Below are 21041 nucleotides of genomic sequence, written 5' to 3' on the forward strand. Positions count from 1 at the left end.
TCACGCACCCACACGATTACGCGAAGCGCTGTGCTAGTATTTACTTGACTCACATAATTTACCAAATGATAAATTAAAATCCACCAGAATGATATTATTATTATTATTATTATTATTATTATTATTGCTGGCCCCGTGATGTAGGGTTAGCGTGCCTGCCTCTTACCCGGAGGCCCCGGGTTCGATTCCCGGCCAGGTCAGGATTTTTACCTGAACCTGAGGGCTGATTCGAGGTCCACTCAGCCTACGTGATTAGAATTGAGGAGCTATATGACGGTGAGATAGCGGCCCGGTCTAGAAAGCCAAGAATAACGGCCGAGGGGAATCGTCGTGCTGACCACACGACACCTCGTAATCTGCATGCCTTCGGGCTGAGCAGCAGTCACTTGGTAGGCCAAGGCCCTTCGAGGGCTGTAGTGCCATGGAGTTTGGTTTGGTTTATTATTATTATTATTATTATTATTATTATTATTATTATTATTATTATTATTATTTGTAGAAATGTTTTGGTGATGAAGTAGATTACTGTGGATTTCTTTCGTTCACATTAAATAATGAACACCGTACCGGTATGTCTCCGTCCTGTTCTTGTCACATCCTCCCTAACGGTACGGGACGACGACGGCTGTGTCGCTGGACCGTTTGCGGATAGCAGTAGCAACACTGTCACAGCAGTGGACCGGTACAGGACGCTGTGAGTCGCAGCGCAAGACCGTCACAGTTTGGTCACAGTAGCAGACAGCAGTGGACCGGTAGCAGCAAACTGCGAGTCGCAGCGCAAGACTGTCACAGTAGCAGTGGACCGGTAGCAGCCAACTGCGAGTCGCAGCGCAAGACTGTCACAGTAGCAGTGGACCGGTAGCAGCCAACTGCGAGTCGCAGCGCAAGACTGTCACAGTAGCAGTGGACCGGTAGAGAAGAGGCTCCTGGAGCAGGTTGTCACTGCTCCATTCGGAGAATAGGTGACGCGTACCGGTACAGCAGTACCGACTCACCTCTACCGTTTAATGAACTCTGCCTGTTCTGTGAGTGGCCCTTGAGGTAGGGGATTCACCTAGTTTGCACCCGGCAGTAAAACGCCTACAAGTTTTAACTCTCCGGCTCGCAGGCAGGGGCTTAATCCCAGTGGAACTCACAGATCAGGTGAGTACAGACATTTTTTATTATTATTATTATTATTATTATTATTATTATTATTATTATTATTATTATTATTATTATTATTATTTTTATTATTATTATTATTATTATTATTATTATTATTATTATTATTATTATTATTATTATTATTATTATTATTATGTGCGTATGGACCCAATGGATCACGCAAAGCTCTAACCATTCTGTTTTCTGAGTTGCCAAACAGCTCTCATCCTTTCTCCGTGGATCCTTTTTCGTTCTTCTGTCCACTTTGCTCCAGTCTTCATTTTTCACTTCGTTCTCTGGTTGCACTTTCCATCCATTAATTTTTTTCCTATCGAGGTTTCTGTCCGCGGTGTCATAAGAGTTCATCTGGGCTTTTTCCAGATCCTTCTTCACTTCCAGTACCCATGGAATATTTTTTAGATGTTCTATGTAGGTGAGAATCTTGTGTGTCAGTCTACTTGCCGGCAGTTTGCGGACGTGCCCATAAAATTTCAGATGTCTGCTGCAATGTTGGAAAGCTCTTCTGTCACTTTGTGTGACCTCAGTCTATATCCATCTTCTGTTTATCGGGGGCTGAGAATTTTCCTCAGATTATTATATATATATATATATATATATATATATATATATATATATGTGTGTGTGTGTGTGTGTGTCGAACCCTTGTCCCGTTCCTCTACGGGGTCGGGTATGAAGTAAGATGTATCTTCGTAGCGAGTTTTTACGGCCGGATGCCCTTCCTGACGTCAACCTCATTAGAGGAGTTAATGAGATGAAATGAATGACGTGATATATGATAGTAGGAAGGGGAAGGCTGACACTCGGTGCCGGCACATAGCCTACTCCTGCTCAAGGCTTAACGTCTCCATCCGACGGACGAATCACCATCAACAGTGTCATATGGCTTCACTCCACATGAGCACTGCGGAGAGGTTTGTAATTGGTTTGAGGTTATATGTACTACTTTCTTTCTTTCTTTCTTAATCTGTTTACCCTCTACCACCTCAAGGGCAGTGTGGTGGTGGTGGTGGTGATTATTGTTTTAAGAGGAAGTACAACTAGGCAACCATCCTCTATATAACACTAATCAGAGGGAAAAATGGAAGGGGTCCGACATTTCGAAAAATGAAGGTATCGGCCGAAGGAAGACAAGGGCCACGAAGGGCGTGAAAATGAAAGACTCCCTAGCCCTCGCTAACCTAATAGCGTCGGGGTCGGAAAAGAACAAGAGTTGACCAAGAGAGGTCGGATAGGATAGATGAAAGTGAGGAGTCTGGCACAAGTAAGTGGAGGCAATGCCAGGACTCAGGTGGTCGCCAACTCACGCTCCAAAGTTCAGAGCCCCTGAGGCCCGTTTTAGTCGCCTCTTACAAGGGCAGTGTCCTGGAGCGTGAGACTTCGAGTCGGAAAGATACAACAGGAGAGGAGTACCAGTACCTCGCCCAGGCGGGAAGGAAGAGGCTTTGGCTTTTTTTTTGTTAGGTACCATCCCGGCATGTGCAAATCACGGAAAACGACTTAGACTGAGGTGAGAATCGAACCTCTCTCCCTCTTCTCAGTTGACCTCCGGTGGCTGAGGGGACCCCTTTCCAGCCCTCGTACGACTTTTCAAATTTTGTGGCAGAGCCGGGAATCGACTCCGAGCTTCCGGGGGTAGCACCTAATCACACTAACCAGTACACTACAGAGGTGGACTATTTATTTATTTATTTATTTATAAAGGAGTGAGTGGACTCAGAATACCTTATTCATAAGTTGTAAGTAACAGTGTCAGCGGTTGCAGAGAAGACTTTCGCGTATAAGTGGCCACGGCTGGTCGTGGTCCGACAGCTCTGCAGTCCGAGCGGAGGATGGGTGGAAATGGAGAGGGGCATGTCCCAAGCGTCGGCTGTCCTGAGAATGGTCTTCCATTCTCCTTCCCTAAGATGAATACCAGGATGGTTCATAGTATAGGCCGCATCCACCAAGTAGTAGTAGTAGTAGTAGTTAGTAGTGATAGTAGCAGCAATAGTAGTAGTAGAAAAACTTATCATAAACCAGCTCCACTGGTGGGATCATGTGAGATGGTGGTAGTGATTATTGTTTTAAGAGGAAGTACAACTAGGCAGCCATCCTTTATACCAGAAGTTCTCAAACTTTGTAGGCCTGTGCCCCCGTAATGATTAACAAGACTACTTTTCTGATAGGGTTAATAACTCAAAAATGTTCAAAAATGAATTTATTAAACATTATTAATAACCGTATGAGTGCCTAATACATAATATTACATATTTTTAAGTATTAATATTATAATGCAACCACTTTACAAAGAAAGTCATGAATAACAAAAATATTAATACAACAAAAGAATAAAACAAATTACAGTAAATGTATTATGGAGGATTCTACACTCACTGCAATTAACATCTCAAAGTACATCATTTTATTTGTTTTTATAAAAACAGAAATAATGATTAACTAGAGGGCTGGCACAAGTTCACACTTACAGATCACTTTTAACAGCTCGGTATTTCGATTTGACGTAAGCCAAGGTAGAAAACTCCCATTGATAGAAATTGCACAATGCAATTTGAAAATTCTTCTTTCTTCTTTTCCTTCCGCGTTTTCCCACACCTGTGGGTGTCGCGGGTGCGAACTGGGTCGCACATGTGGATTTGGCCCTGTTTTACGGCCGGATGCCCTTCCTGACGCCAACCCTATATGGAGGGATGTAATCACTATTGCGTGTTTCTGTGGTGGTTTGTAGTGTGGTGTGTTGTCTGAATATGAAGAGGAGAGTGTTGGGACGGACACAAACACCAAGTCCCCGAATCAGAAGAATTAATCAGAAGCGATTAAAATCCCCGACCCGGCAGGGAATCGAACCCGGGACCCCCTGAACCGAAGGCCAGTACGCTGACCATTCAGCCAACGAGTCGGACACAATGCAATTTGAAAATAAACATGTTAAAATTATTTCCTCGAAATTTGTCATACATTCATATTTATCAGTTGATTTATTGATTTATTTTCATTTTTTGCCATTTTGTTACATTTCTTTAAAATGTAGGAAAAAGTTTGTGTAGAAATTTATAAGAAATGCAATAATTTTTATTATAGTACATGATAAGAATTCTTCTATTTTTTATTATTGTTTTTAAGCATTTCATAACATAATTAATAAAAACGCATTGTCGTAGCTTTACTATGAAGTAAAATAATTTTAAAATAAACTTTTCCTATGTGTACAATTTAGCGCTGACAAAAATAAGTCTTTGTAGTAAATTATTTTCTTTGTCACAACTTTTTACTGTTTAGCAAGTTCGTCTGTGTTTTTCCTTGCTCACCACGCCTTCCCTGAAATTCTCAAATGGCCCCCCAGGTTGAGAATAGTTGCTCTAGGCATATAGAACACTGACTAGCGAGAAAAAAATAGAAGGGATCTGCTACTTAAAAAAATGACGGTATCGGCCAAGTGAAGGGCCACAAAGGGCGTCAAAATGCTAAGACTCCCTTGGCACTGAATGCTCTAAATCCATCGTGGTTGGAAACGAACAAGAGTTGACACTAAGGGAGGTTGGATAGGACAGATGAAAGTGAAGAACATGGCACAAGTAAGTGGAAGCAATGCCAGGACAGCTTAGGGCGCCGTGGTTGTAAACCCATGCTCCGAAATTAACAGCCCCTCGGGCCCCTTTTAGTCGCCTTTTACGACAGGCAGGGATACCGTGGATATTATTTTACTGCCCCATCAACGGGCGGCGGAGGGTCATGTGAGGCAATTGAATAATAATAATAATAATAATAATAGAGTCTGAATATTTAGGCAGTAATAGGGTAGACTGCAAACTTACCGAAGCGAGTAAGAAGTCCCCCCTGTGGGTGGGGGCGGTAGAATAACACCCACGGTATCCTCTGCCTGTCGTACGAGGCGACTAAAAGGGGCCTCAGGGGCTCTGAACTTTGGAGCGTGGATTGGCGACCACGGGGCACTCAGCTGAGTCCTGGTATTGCTTCCACTTACTTGTGCCAAGCTCCTCACTTTCATCTGTCCTATTCGACCTCCCTTGGTCAACTCTTGTTCTTTTCCGACCCCGACGCTATTAGGTTTGTGAGGGCTAGGGAGTCTTTCATTTTCACGCCCTTCGTGGCCCTTGTCTTTCTTTGGCAAATATCTTCATTTTTCGAAGTGTCGGATCCCTTCCTCTTTTCCCTGTGATTAGTGTTATATAGAGGATGGTTACCTAGTTGTACTTCCTCTTAAAACAATAATCACCACCACCACCGAGTAAGAAGTATACCCCCCTCCCACACCTCCCAGAGTTTTGAATCTGATAGTAGAGTGGTAAAGCGCTGAACTAAAAAAAAAAAAAAAAAACCACCAAACAATGTTGCCAAGATATCAAATACAGTAGAGACAATACGCAACCCTTCCGGATTTAGCCTCGTTAAAATGGGAGACAATTCGCAAGTGGCGGTCCTAGGGGCGTGACCTGGAAATTCGCGCTAAATATCAGTGAAAATGTATATACGGAAATGGATAGTTAAATTACGTCTAGAAAGAAAGTGTTACTAAAATATTAACTTCAAAGTTGCTAAAGCAATTCTGGATTAATGAATGAAGAATTATTTAACAGGTTATCATTTAAAGACTGAAATTAGACATATAGACAAGATATGAAATGGATTGCTTTCATTTATGCATTACTCTTTTAACTTTAGCATACCTGCCTGAACTTTCACGGGTAGATTTATCTTTTTTCTCATTTAAAAGCATTGTATCATCACATTAGGACACTTGTCAGTAAAAATATCGGCACATTCCTTACACACATGATTCAATGAATTAACATTTAAGAGCTGGACAATTTTTCTTTTACCTTGAAGCCTACTAACAGAAAGAAAATCTATAAATTTAGCCGCAAAAACATTCAAAATTTCCCTGATAAGCAATACTTGTCATTACATTAGGGTAAAGCAAATTTGCATCATCATATTATTTCAACAAAATCGGTACCTACACTTCTTAAATCACCCATATTTTCTTCAGTGCTTGACAACGCATTACGGCATTCCAAATGGGGTAACTTGGAACACAACCAGCCACACACATATGCATATGCATTTTCCTGAATTAAATCAAAACCCACAGATCACACCTACAACCACACATCGGTACTGAAGGTTAACTGCTGCACTATTTTTTAAATTTCGTGTGGCTATTTCTAGCCGAGTGCAGCCCTTGTAAGGCAGACCCTCCGATGAGGGTGGGCGGCATCTGCCAGGTGGAGGTAACTGCGTGTTAATGTGGTGGAGCATAGTGTTATGTGTGGTGTGTGAAATGCAGGGATGTTGGGGACAGCACAAACACCTAGCCCCCGGGCCATTGGAATTAACCAATGAAGGTTAAAATCCCCGACCCGGCCGGGAATCGAACCCGGGACCCTCTGAACCGAAGGCCAGTACGCTGACCATTCAGCCAACGAGTCGGACAACTGCTGCACTAATACAATAAAATAAGCTTATTATATGTTAAGCCAGTTAAAATATGGGTCTGCAGGTCAGAACTTTAGGAAATACTATAAAAATGTCTTTGTAACGGGAAGAATATATATGCAAACACAGTATTTAGTTACATTTTCTTGTCACGGGGGAAACGGAAGAAAGACCGCGAATACTTCTGCACTTGCAGCCAAACGCAGCACATATCTTTCCACTCATGTTGGCTGGAGATATAAAGGAATGACACTCGCTACTATTTACTTATCTCAACTTAATGCAAACGCATAAATAACGCCAAAAACTTCACAAACAAATACACGTGCTCTTATGACAGAATCAGTAACTCCAGGTCACTCCGCTAGACAGAGCTGTAATCGCTGTCCCTCGATATCTCGCAGTCTCGTGTATTGTCTGTACTGTATTTGGTGACAATGCCCCTCTCACGGCAACCTTCATATTTAACGGTAAAATGTTTCAGTGGTATTTCACAGGCTGGGGCGAGGCATATACTCTGTTACAGATGCGGTAGGAAGAGGAGTTCCAAATTCTTTGTTTTTATTTAAGAAAAGGCTGGGTAAACAACAGATAGGGTATCTGTCACCTGGGCGACTGTAATAAATTCAGACGAGTGGTGATTGATTGACTGATTCTCGTTGTTTTAAAAAACCATGATTTATTCGCGAAAGTTTTGTTATATTTTTATAATACTGGAGCGCATACTATGACATAAATAATAAAGATGAAAGCCAGAACGTCATCTCGGTTATAAGAAAATAAATATGCTTAATAGATGAAAGCCACATATATTTTTAACACAGCCGAGCTTTCCGCCAAATTGCATTGGCCTTCATCAGGGCATGCGAAGCTCTGCTTCCCACAGTGAGCAAAGAAATTCTTGAAGGTTCATGGAAGTCACGACCATACTATCCACGGCCCCCCACTGACTGGACTTAGGGATCGTCGCTCTTATTTTAATACAATGAGCCACGAAAACCTACGTTCATTAATCTCGGCTGTAAGTTGAAATATTTCGCATTACCTTTCATCAAAAGCTTCCTGCGATCAACATATTACTTAGATGTACTCGTAAATCATAATGGGAATATGCGACGTGCAACAGAAGGTTAGGAACCACAAAACATATAAAAAACCAACCAAAATAACCATTTCGTAACTCAATGACAACTTTCAACTAATAACTAGTAAGCTAATTATGAATAGTAAAAAGAATTATTACACACGTGGAATGAAATAAAAAAATGCAAATACGGGTACAGTGATAAATTTGATCACCTTCCAAAATCCGTTTTAACAAAATATTACATTATTTAAACATACATTTAATTAGGTATTACCGCGCGATTTGGCCGTGCGGTTAGGGGCGCACCGCAGTGAGCTTGCATCCTGGAGATAGTGGGTTCGAAACCTACTGTCGGCAGCCCTGAAGATGGTTTTCCCTCGTTTCCCATTTTCACACCAGGCAAAAGCTGGTGCTGTACCTTAATTAAGGCCACGACCGCTTCCTTCCCATTCCTAGGCCTTTCCTGTCCCATCGTCGCCGTAAGACCTATCTGTGTCGGTGCGACGTAAAGCAACTAGAAAAAAAAGTTACAATTTACAATAGTGAAAACAGTTACAAAATCGTAGTCACCTCAAGATTAATTGAAGGGGAATTCGAGAGGGTAACGCACTTTCTATCCCCGGTTTTCTGTTAAGTACTCTTGACTTACTTGAACTTTTACATGAGAAGGAAGAAAAGTTTACATTTTAGGAAATTGACGGTTACATAGTTACATATGGGAACCTTCCCGTCTAGTCAGCTTGCGGAGATAATTACTGAGATAGAAAAATGGTGGCCAATACCTTAGCTGATGTTCTGCCTGCCGATGGATGAGGCCTCCGCCTCCTCTCTTAACACACACACACTCAATAACGCGACGATCAATAAGACAAGTTAGCTTGAAAAGGCGTCAGCTTTTATACCCGCGAGGAAGGTTCGAGAAAGCTCTGGACTAAAATCAGACACACCCTGTCATTTTATTGGTAGATAAATAGGTACAAGATAACTATAATTGGCTGAAAAATAAATACATAACATTTCTGATTGGCCAAAATCCAAAGTTTGTGGGATAAATAAGAAGTGATGCAAACCTTGAAGTATCAAAAACAAAGAAAGTCAATTCAGTTCAGAAAACTATAAACACAAAATTTCTTTACATTTCTAGTTGTTCCACTTTGCACTAGAGTGCATGACATCCGTTTTTTAATGGGGACATCTATGGAGGAAAGTCCCAACTTCTTGAAGTAGCTATTATAAACGTTATGTATTAGATAGCGTTCTTCCAGGCGCTTCATTCAAATGCACGGGGTTGAGGTGTACCTCCCGGAATAATAATAATAATAATAATAATAATAATAATAATAATAATAATAATAATAATAATAATAATAATAATAATAATAATAATAATAATAATAATAATAATAATAATAATTGCTTTACGTCCCACTGCGTTTCTACGGTTTTTGGAGACACCGAGGTGCAGGATTTTGGTCCCGCAGGAGTTCTTTTACGTGCCACTAAATCTACCGACACGAGGCTGACGTATTTGAGCACCTTCAAACATTAACCGGACTGAGCCAGGATCGAACCTGCCAAGTTGGGGTTTGAGGCAATGAGCCAATCAGCCGGGCGGTTTAGAAACATCTAACGCGGTTGAATTAATAACCGCGGGCAAAGCTAGTGTCTAATATGACAATATTGTGCGGTAGATTTGAAGCTCATCCTTTTATTAGAACATGGCAACTCATCCTTGTGTGAAGTAAGTTGAGTAGTTTTGAAAGTTTTGAGAATCTCCCACGCACATCGCAAGACCTAGTTGCATGGTCTCGCCGCTACGTGTTATCAACAAATGAAAATAGACTTTGATAGCAAGCACTTTAAAGTTAAGTGACTAAGGAGTCAAGTGATTTATCTATCGTGACGCAAATCCCTCGTACTCAACCGTGTTGTGAAGACCTAGAAACTCATTATCAATGTTGCCAACATCGTCGTGTTCCCACTAAATCTAGGTTTATGTATCCTTTGTAGGTGGACATATTTTAACACACGGTGGGCAGTGGGAAATCTAGACCTATTCGTGCTTATGTCAGTAGATATTTTGGTGTTCTTTCAAGTGAAGTTTTGTACAATGTAATAGAGAGTATAAAAATATAACATTTCAAATTTAAGTTCCTGACGTTGACAGTATTGGTATCATGACAAGGCGAGCTGGGGGAGACGTGAACTGTATGGGATTCCCTTAAAAACAGGAAAGCAAGGAAGGCTTCAGAGTGTCTTTCCTTCATAGTGAAGAGTCACTCCTTCAAGTGTCAAATGTATTTATAGTTTTTCAGAGTCGTTGATTCCCTTTCTTGAACCACGTAATTTGGACGCCGGCGAAAAGAATATATAGTAAATTAGAAGAATGCGTCCTTTGTAAAACTGTCTCAAAACACGGTCACAGTTAATTTCTAGTGAAAGGAGGTGAACTAAGTGGCGTATTCTGGGATCAATACGTGGGCTACCACTAGACTTAGATTATCCCTTTTCGATGGTTGGTTTAGTGAACGTCACGCCTTCAGCGTTTTGAGCTGCAGCCAATAGCGAAGGGAGAAGCCTGCTGTGTTGTCAAGGCTGCTTTACAAGCTACTGCCCTAGCCTCTGCTACTGTCAATACTCAACCCCTGATCAGTGGAGATGGTGGCCTAAGGTTTAGCAAATTAAAGTCCGGCTTTGTGGCTGAATGTATAGAATGCTTGCCTTTGGTCCGATGGCCGCGGTTCAAGTTTCAGAATCAACCCCATCATACTGTTAATTCCCGTGGCTTGGGGACTGGGTATTTATGACGTCTTCGCAGATCTACCAATAAAAAGAAAACTATATTGGTCCTATAATAGTAGCCCTGCAGTGTCTTCCTACAAGGATGTAGAAGTAAACGGGAGTGAAATACCAGCGCTCTGTTATCTACATAATTAAGTCAGAAGTATGAGGTGAGGAAGTATATGTGATGAGTAACGCATGATTGATAGTTAGCAGCGACGATCTGACGGACCGAAGTCTAACAGACCTATCTCTCCCGGTCTCCGCTCCCGCCGCGTTGAGGGCAGTGTTGCCAACTTATGTTTTCAAGATCCGCTAAATACTACTAAAAATCCGCTAAAATTCCACCAGGTAATCCGATCTCAAACAATGAGCAATAATAATAAGAGTAATAACAATAATAATAATAAAAGTAAATGTCTGCACTCACCTGATCTGTGAGTTTCACCCACCCCCCTCCTGCCTGCGAGCCGGCAAGCTAAAACTTGTAGGCGTTTTACTGCCGGGGGGCAAACTAGGTGAACCCACTACCTCAAAGGCCACACACAGTCCAGGTCAGTTCATTAAACGGTCTTCCTTCATAGCATAAATATAAATGTTACTCTCTTATGCCTATTGCTCACGGTAAAATGTTTCGTAAAATTTGTTGTACAATTAATTTTATAAAAATTTGGTGAAAACTAGTTGTGTTGCTCACGGTAAAATTATTTTATAAAATCCGTGGAAGCATCAGGATGACCATCTATGAACTCACTTCTGAACTAAGATGTACATGTGCTGCCATCTATCGATAAGCTTACAAACCAAGAATCAGCTGTTCAACTTACAGTGTGTTTGAGAGTATGGCTCCAATAAACAAAGCAAAACTTGATGCTTTAGCTGCAATTATATGTTGTACAGTGGTAAAAATGAAGAAAAGAAATGCCAGGAAATCCTGGACTCGGGGTTGGATCAAAAGAAGAGAAGAAGGTAGAGGATTGCTGTCCTTGGTCGAAAATTAGTTGAGGTTAGAAGACCAGCATTCATATAGGGATTCGGCGATTGTGTTTTCTGCCTCTTTTCTTGCACTTCTGTTGTGGTAAAGTGGCGTTTTAACCTCGTACAAACAAAGATATTTCTGGTATTCGTCAGTAAAACACTAACAGCTTCCTTAGTCCACCTGGGTCCTGCCGTTTTACAAAGAAGTGTTTGTTTACTATCGAGCTTCACAATCTTCTCACGACGTAGCGCCAGCATCATCGTGATGTCAGCTTCGCTGATTGGTTAGTTTCGTAAAATTAATTTTACGGAATAGAACATGACCTATTTTATGAAGCGTTTTATCAAAAGTTTTGTAAAACTTGAATTTGACCGTGAGCAACAGAAATTTTATTAAATTATTGTACAATAAATTTGACAGAAAATTTTACCGTGAGCAGCAGGCATAGAGTTTAATTATCTGTCGTCATTCGTCAACTAAGAGATAAGTAACCTTTCCCCACGCATTACAAATTTATAATACCACGATCTCATTACATCAAATCCAAATAACATGTTTTCCTCATGTGACTGCTAGCTCCTGACAAGAAATACGGAATAGCCCGGAGACAGACTGGAGTGCAAATTTTGAAAGAACGTAAAGTGGATAAAACACTAAATTCCGCCAGAAAAATCCGCTCTCCGCTAAATGATATATTTCTCCGCCGACAGTCTTCTAATTCCGCCAAATTTAGCGGAAAACCCGCTAAGTTGGCAACACTGGTCGAGGGGAGAGGAACGAGGGTCTGGGCTCCAATATCAGTCTCCGATGCCTTGATCTCGGAAATACTTGCAACGTTTTTTCTAACTACTTTCAAGTTGTGTAAATGGAACAATGTGTCAGATGCTTACATTATAATGTGCTTTAGATTTCCATCATTCTCAATTGAGGTTTGGGCTTCACTGATAGCCTTGGTAGCCCTCAGTGTACGCAACTGGGCGAAATACTGCGATTTAAATAACACCAATCCATTTCATATCCTGGCAACATTTGCGGGACAATGCGGGATTGGAGGGAATTTCTAGCGAGTAGAACATTATTAAAACTAAAGCAAAAAATAGAATAATAAATTCGCTTTCATCGACTCTGACAGAAGTAACAAACATATAAGCTACCAAACGAATAATTACGGCAAGTAGGGACCGTGAAAATATAATATACGTACATCTGCTCTTACTCCTGATTCTTTCTCTGTGCCTTCTATCGAAGTGTTAGAAAAAGATGTCAGTTATCCCGGACTATTGGATATGTTCACCTTGAGATACATTTCGAATACTTTTGAACTTTGAATTTAATGTTCGTGTTGATATTGTAAGTTAATGAGCGGAGTGCGGCTGTGAGGGTCTAGTGGTTTATTGTGGTTTTAGAGCGGCCGTTTAGTGGAATATCCTGCCCTACTTTTGGCAACATTGCCCATTATGCATGCCCGAAATTGCAGCAGTGAGATGTGAATAATATGCTTGAAAAATATAGTAAGGAGGTTTAATATTTAGAGATGGTGTTGTTCAAAATTTTGAAATTCGACATGTATGTTCGACCATAGCATTTGCTAACTGTGTATGACGAAACGCGTCTTAGTGACGTATATTAAAGTCCTGCCATTCGTTATTCCAACTATCGATTTCCGACTAAAGAAGTGTCAGGTAGAATGATATGGATTAATTAGTTCGTTCACACTAGGGTACGTTGCCCCAACAACGGACGCACCACAGTAACAGACATTAGATGTTTACACTTTCCCTCGCTAGACTGAAGCACTTGGCACACAATCAGGTGTTAAGGAGACACGAAGAAATAACGCGACTTACTATTGGATTTGCCAGTGTTGACATATTCGTTGTGAAGTGCGCGTCACGCATTAATTGTGCTGCGCAGTTAACTTTTACACCTCTCTTTAGGTGAGTTAAAGGAATTCTTTATATATATTAGTAAATATTCAGTGAATGAATGAATGAATGAATGAATGAATGAATGAATGAATGAATGAATGAATCAATCAATCAATCAATCAATCAATCAATCAATCGTCTGCAATTATGGATGTCCCCCAGGGGTTAAAGTTCAGTAACTGCAACACTTTTTCAGCGCAGATATCTATGCGCGATTTCACTGTCATTTGTTTCTTTCTCGCCGACTTCTCACAATTGTCGTGATCGTGCGGGGCACAGGCCTACCAACTCTTGACCTTAAGAACTAGTCGTACATTGTTAGTTGCGGCGGTGCTAGTTTTCAACTTACGAACTAGCGGATTGGTTTGGGCTGTGACCAAGCAAAGGGAGTCTGGGGGCGTAAGCACCAAGGTTAGGGCCGTGAAGCGGCTGTTAGGTCACGTACTGTGAGAGCAGCGCGTTCAAAAAGCTGAAGTAATTTATCATGCCTGCTAGTGACAAAGCTATTGGTCTGGATACATACAGTCTTCTACAAATAAACAAATCAGTCTTTGGAATCTATCAAGTATGCAACCTTACCAAATCCCAGTTCCATGACCATACAATACAAGCATTACATTTATAATTAAGCATGAACACATTGCTTACAAAAATAATTGTATTTAAATTCTCACATGATACATCTAAATAATCAACCTCAACAGATGGAAGAACTAAGAATAATCCAGTCTAAATGCTGCGGTCGACATGCGCGCATCCTACAATCTCCCACGCTTATTTTGAAGACGAGAATTAGGTGAACATTTAAGTACCGGTAACATAATCCTTTGAAATGTGGATCCACCGTAGGATGCTCAGGATTTCATGGATTGCACGACTAACGAACCAAGAAGTACTCAGAAGGGCAAGAGCAAGTCGGGAACTCGTTCAACATTAGAACACCGGAAGACCTCTTACCTTGGCCAGATCCTTAGAAATTACCGTTACCTCATCTTACAGAGGATTGCACAAGGCAAAATACAGGGTCGAAGAGGTGTCGGGAGGAGCCGAACATCATGGCTTGGAAATATCAAAGAATTTACTGGATTTCACAGTGTTGAAAGACTTTTCCATCTAGCAAGAGATCGTACTGCATTCGCCACAGTGATCGCCAACGTCAGGGGGACCTGATATGGTACTGTAAAGAAGAAGAAGAAGAAGAAGAAGAAGAAGAAGGGTCCTTAATGTACTGCGGTGGAAGGCGTTTCCTGTCTGGTCGGCAGGTTAGGTTTGGGGGTGGAGGTCCGTTTTCTGCCTCAAGTCCTTGATATCTCCCAGGGATTTGTTCATTCATCCGATCAGTGAAGACGAAAGGTGGTTTATATTCAGGATGTTCCTCTTGTTGACTTGGGGCTAGTTTATGATCAGTGAATGTTTCCGTCTTCTTGGGAACCTCTATCCTAAGTATATGGTCAATATGTCTTTTGAGGTTACCCCCATACTTCCATGACATTTTATTCCCTTCATAGTATTTCACTTGGACTCTGTATCCCACGCTTAGATTGCGATGTCCATGAGTCTCCTCTTGATTTCTTTCCTGTTTGATTGGTCGAATAATGTCTAGTTTGATCCGTAATGGTCTATTCAGGTACAATTCAGCTGGTGATTTTCCACAAGCTAGAGGGGAGGCACGATATTTCAGAAAGATCTCTTGCACTTTTCTGGATATAGACAAGGGCCCATTCGACATAGCTTTTAGTCGACATTTCAGCGTCTGAACGTTTCGTTCAGCCATTCTGTTAGTTGCTGGATGTCCAGGAGCTGTGAATTTTCAGAATATACCGTGTTCCCTACAGAAGGATTTGAATAGATCACTTACTAATATTGTGGCGTTATCAGAGACTATCGCTATTGGGAACCTATGAAATGAAAAAAACCTCTTAATAGCTCAATTGTCTTAGCAGATGTCAAAGCTTCTCGAATTACTTTGATTTGTGCCCACCTGGATTTTGCATCAACAATTAGAAGTAGAAATCTTGAAATGGACCTGCATAATCCATGTGGACGCGGCTCCAGTTTTCTATAACGACGTCCCAATGGTGAATCGGTGCCTTCGCTGGAGAGGATCGAAAGTCAGCACAGGCCTGATAAGATATTACCATTTTCTCAATATCCTTATCGATATTCTTTCAGTAGCAATACCGCCTTTCTAATTGTTTCATTTTTATAATTCCTATGTTTGTGCTACCATGTAATTCCTTTACGACTAATGGCTGGAGCTTTGAAGGAATGACGACTTTTGACCCGTGAATAAGATTCCATCATCTAGTGTGAATCCATTGTCTATGGATTCAGATGACATGACCTCCGCTTGGATTTTTTAATAACAATTCATCATTATATGTTGAAATTCGAATACTGTCAGGATTTAATTCCGTGGTTGATATTTCAGCGATAGTTGAATAACAGAGTTTATGAACTTCTTCATTAAAGACTATATCTTTTGAAATGTGTGACTGATTGATCGCAGTCAACATTGGAATGTTCTGAAACTTTATTATACTCAACTTCATAATCAAACCCCGAAAGGAATGATGCATAATCTTAGCAATCTAGCACCATAGCTGGTAATCTTGAATTCTGATGGAAGATTCTGGTAAGTGGGCTATTGTCTGTAATCAACTTAAACTTAAGTCCAAATAGATACATACAAAAATGGTTGATAGCGAACATAATTGCTAGAGCTTCACGATCCAGCTGGCTGTAGTTACGCTCGGCTGAAGACAATGATGCGATAGGCTTCTCAACATCATCATGAACAATGCGTGACAGGACTCCAGCAATACCCGTTGGACTGGCGTCACAAACTAGAACCAGTGGTAGACCTGCATTATAAGCTGTCAGCACTCGATCACTTGCAACCTCCTCCTTTAATCTGGCAACTGCTGATTCGCATGAACAGTCCAACGAAACTTCTCATTCTTGCGGAGAAGCAGACTCAAAGTATGGGTCATAGTTGAAGTATTTGGAATGAATCTTGAATACTATGTTATCATTCCAAAAAATCTCCGAACATCGTCTGTATTGATCAGACGAGGCATTTCAAGTAGTTTTGCTTTTGCTGGTGACTTCATGATTTTGTTATATTCAATAACACGGCCAACATATTCGATGCTGGTTTCAAAGAAAGCACACTTCTTTTGATTTAGATGTAAGTCGAACTCTTTGAGCCGTTGAAGGCAGGCAAATAGGTTTTGTTGACATTCTGTTTCTTTAGAGCCATGAATAATAATGTCATAAAAATATGAATGAGTTTTTGATAGTCCAGATAGAACTTTATGATTCTATTAAATTCGGACGGAGCTATTTTTATCCCAAAAGAAAGACGATGCATGCGCTACGTATCTCGTAGTGTTGATATGGTTTGGATCTTGCTGCTCTCTTCATCAACCTGGAGATGAAGATGTCCTGGCGGCAAAAGTACCTCGAGTTTTTCAAGCTATAAATACTAATTTACTAATTTATCTTTAACGCCTATCTTGTAATCAACGCAAAGTCGAACTCCGCCATCGGACTTTGGAATCACTACTAGTGGCGAACCCCAATCACTGTATTGATTTTTGTGATTATTCCACCTGCTTCTAAATCATCTAATTCCTTTTCTACTTTCTTCCTTAATGCATACAGAACGTCGCGTTCTTTATGAAATACTGGCTTGGCATCCTTACGGAGGTGAAGAGACACAATTGGGCACGCACCCTACCTTTTTTTCGAATATTTCTTGAAATCTCTTGATTATCTCAGTAATACTACTGACTGACTCGATATCGATATGACTAGTATTTGATTCCGTTTCACGGTCAATTTCTGGAAGATTAATACCAAGGTGACGAATCCATACACGCCTCAGAAGTGGCTCGAAGTCGTCTGGTACTTCATATAACTCTTCAGATGAAGTTCTATTCTGGTAAGAAACAGTAACGTTAACCTTGCCATCAGGTAGAAACACATTCTTAGTATAAGAAAGAAATGCAACCTCTGATTTCTGGAGTTGTACACGTAAGTCAAGAGATTTGAAACTAGAACGTGATAGCAGAATCTACTTCAGATCTCTGGGGCATTTCTTCTATAAGAACTGTAGCATAAAATTTCTTCGCCTGTGGATATTCGTGATATTGAAAAATGTCTATTATATGGCTAACGCCAGATGTTTGAGTAATATCTTCTTACTGAAGGAAATGAGAGTCGACTTTGAAATTCCTTCTCGTTGCTAACAAGGTACGTACGCACACTTTCTTAATATGGCCGTATTTTTCATATGGACTGCATTTCAAATTGTTAAAATCAGTCCTACAGTCCTTCACTAGATAATTATCGTGTCTATCACAACGTAAACACATATCTTGAATTCCCAATTCTTTGTACTCAATTTTTGATATGGACTTGTTTGCTGGTGTTGGTTGGCTTTGATCATCGTGAGATGCGTCCTGCCTTGATTTGGGATTGATTTTGAACAGAATCATTATAAGTACCCTTGTATACAGCTAGGGTTGCCATAATTGTCTGCCACAAAACCGGGACAAATACATATTAGCAAGTAATTCTGTGCTTCACTGTACCTACGTGATCTTTGATGTCAGTTTTCCCCCCATGTGCAATCGAAAAATAGCAACTGTAAAGAAAAATATTATTTTAAATTACCAAGTCTGACTTCAGGTAAACGGTAAACCGTAAACGAAATTCTTTCACAAATCATTTGTTCTATTTCTTATATAAAAATAAAAGAAACTTACTTCCGCCTCATGTTCACTTCTACCTCGTTTTATTGAAGGAAAATATTTAGCGTATTCATCTTTAAATTTCGTTTTCCGTTTCGATGCCATGCTTTAAAATGTTAAAAATTCACTCCCTCAGAATATCAAACTGAATTTAATCGATTCCTACAGATTCTTCTTCTTCGAACATAGAATAAAACACGATTCTTTCCAGTATTCTAATTGAAAACAATCTGTAACACCGGAAGTACGTAGAAAGAAGCGATAATTCGATAGTTTACTTTGACTACTTCATGGATAAGATCGTTAAGGTAAAATTTAATGGATACTTCTTGAGTCTCGACCATTCAATTAAATCGAAGTTTTAAGGGATTGGGCGGGCGTTTAAATTGTATTTCACCGAGCTCGATAGCTGCAGTCGCTTAAGTGCGGCCAGTATCCAGTATTCGGGAGATTGTAGGTTCGAACCCCACTGTCGGCAACCCTGAAGGTGGTTTCCCGTGGTTTCCCATTTTCACACCAGGCAAATGCTGGGGCTGTACCTTAATTAAGGCCACGGACGCTTCCTTCCCACTCCTAGCCCTTCCCTGTCCCATCGTCGCCATAAGACGTATCTGTGTCGGTGCGACTAGCAACTAGCAAAAAAAAAAAAAAAAAGTATTTCCTTTAGGAGTAAAGGTATTACTTTTTAAAAGTCCGGGATTTTTAGTCAGCCTGACGGGACATTATTTATACCACTCTAATCCGGGACGTATGGCAATCCTATATACAGCTGATGGTGATAGTTCCTTGCTGTCTAACTTACATGCTTCAAGAGCGATAGATTTTGGTACAATTTCGTTAAATTCTTGAACCTTTGTCTGGAGTAATTGTTCACGAATTGAGGTGTCATAACTTCCCCTGATGAACTGTGCTCTTAGCAATATATCAGCACCGGGCGAGTTGGCCGTGTGGTTAGGGCCGTGGCCTTAATTAAGGTACAGCCCCAGCATTTGCCTGGTGTGAAAATGGGAAACCACAGAAAACCATCTTCAGAGCTGCCGACAGTGGGATTCGAACCCACTATCACCCGGATGCGAGCTCACAGCTGCGCGGTCCTAACCACACGGCCAACTCGCCCGGTACTTCTAGATTTCAAGCTATTGTAATGAAATTTCTGCCACATACGTAGACCCTCAATAGAAAACTGTTTATTAAATTTCATTTATTTAGGTCATTTGGTTTTGAAGTTATTCTTCTTCTTATACCATTTTTGACGCGCAATATAAAACGCCCCTTGTGACATCCTTTTTTGAGAAATAAACCAAATTTAGTAAATAAAGTACAAATAAAGTTTGCTATACATTTTCATGTAAAGATGAATGCAGTCAATAGATTATTTAATTCTTAATATCTGAATTTTATCATTTTGAAGAACATGGCCCTAATTAAATGTGAAAAATAACGCTGCTTTATATACTGGATATAAAAAAAATCATTACCAACTGTAAACCCTTTACTGCACGAATTATTTTTCTTTTCCATTTGGTTACGAAAATGTCAAGTTTCAAATTGCGTTCAATGTCTTTTCAAATTACCACCAATTCTTAACACTAGTATGTGATTTGCCTGAATGGAATATGTATACGATATTTCGCCATCCTGGTCAGCGTGATTTGAAATTTCAAGGTCCACAACCATACCAACAAAAATGCAGTTTTTAGCTAGTATTCTATTAAGAAATAGTACTCAAGGCCCAGAGGGGCTAGAATTACTCACTGGTACCGGAGCTTCCCGACACCGATGAGAATTGTGGCTGCTAAGCTTTTAACAGTGAAAGACCAATCATTACTTGGGCCCGGATTCATATGCACTAAAAATGTTGTAAATATGCACGAAAAATAAAATACAATTAACGGACGCATTGTTTAATTTTAACTCATTCACTACTAATAAAATAATAATAATAATAATAATAATAATAATAATAATAATAATAATAATAATAATAATAATAATAATCGTATGGCCTCAGCTACCGTGTGCAGACATTTCGATTTGACGCCATCTGGCTGTCTGCTCGTCAATTTCGACGTTTCGTTTTACTCTAGGCCCACTAGACGGCAGACCGAGTAAACCGGATCTCTCTTGGGCGTCTGTGGCTGAGATTTAATGAATTTTGTCGGGTAAATACCGAGTGTATCACCAGAGGTCTTTTACATGCCGACATCGTACGACATGGAGTATCGAATGGACTTTTTTCCGCCCTTCAAAAATCCGACTTCCTCTGCCGGGTTTGAACCCGCTATCTTTGGATCCGGAGGCCGACACCCTACCACGGATACAAAGAGGCAGGTATCAATCACTACTGATCTGCATTTAGGGCAGTCGCCCAGGCGGCAGATTCCCTATCTGTTGTTTTCCTAGCCTTTTCCTAAATGATTGCAAAGAAATTGAAAATTTATTGAACATCTCCCTTGTTAAGTTATTCCAATCCCTAGCTCCCCTTCCTAAAAATAAATATTTGCCCCAATTCGTCCTCTTGAATTCCAGCTTTATCTTCATATTGTCTTTCCTACTTTTAAAGACACCACTCAAACTTATTCGTCTACTAATGTCATTCTACGCCATCTCTCCGCTGACAGCTCGGAACATACCACTTAGTCGAGCAGCTCTCCTTCTTTCTCTCAGTTCTACCCAGCCCAAACTTTGCAACATTTTTGTAACGCTACTCTTTTGTCGGAAATCACCCAGAACAAATCGAGCTGCTTTTCTTTGGATTTTTTCCAGTTCTTGAATCAGGTAATTTCTGGTGAGGGTCCCATACACTGGAACCATACTCTAGTTGGGGTCTTACCAGATACTTATATGCCCTCTCCTTTACATCCTTACTACAACCCCTAAACACCCTC

General features: G+C 40.5%; 1 protein-coding gene across 1 annotated transcript in view; it reads left to right on the top strand.

Moving 5' to 3' along the window:
• The first annotated feature begins 1022 nt into the window (after positions 1–1022).
• Positions 1023–21041, top strand: part of LOC136886423 (uncharacterized) — a 77899-nt gene continuing 57880 nt past the window's right edge. The window contains exon 1 of the mRNA XM_067159197.2: positions 1023–1143. The gene's annotated coding sequence lies outside the window, so the exon portion shown is untranslated. The remainder of the gene's footprint in view (positions 1144–21041) is intronic.

The sequence above is a fragment of the Anabrus simplex genome, chromosome X (assembly GCF_040414725.1).
Source record: "Anabrus simplex isolate iqAnaSimp1 chromosome X, ASM4041472v1, whole genome shotgun sequence".
Classification (NCBI taxonomy): Eukaryota; Metazoa; Arthropoda; class Insecta; order Orthoptera; family Tettigoniidae; genus Anabrus; species Anabrus simplex.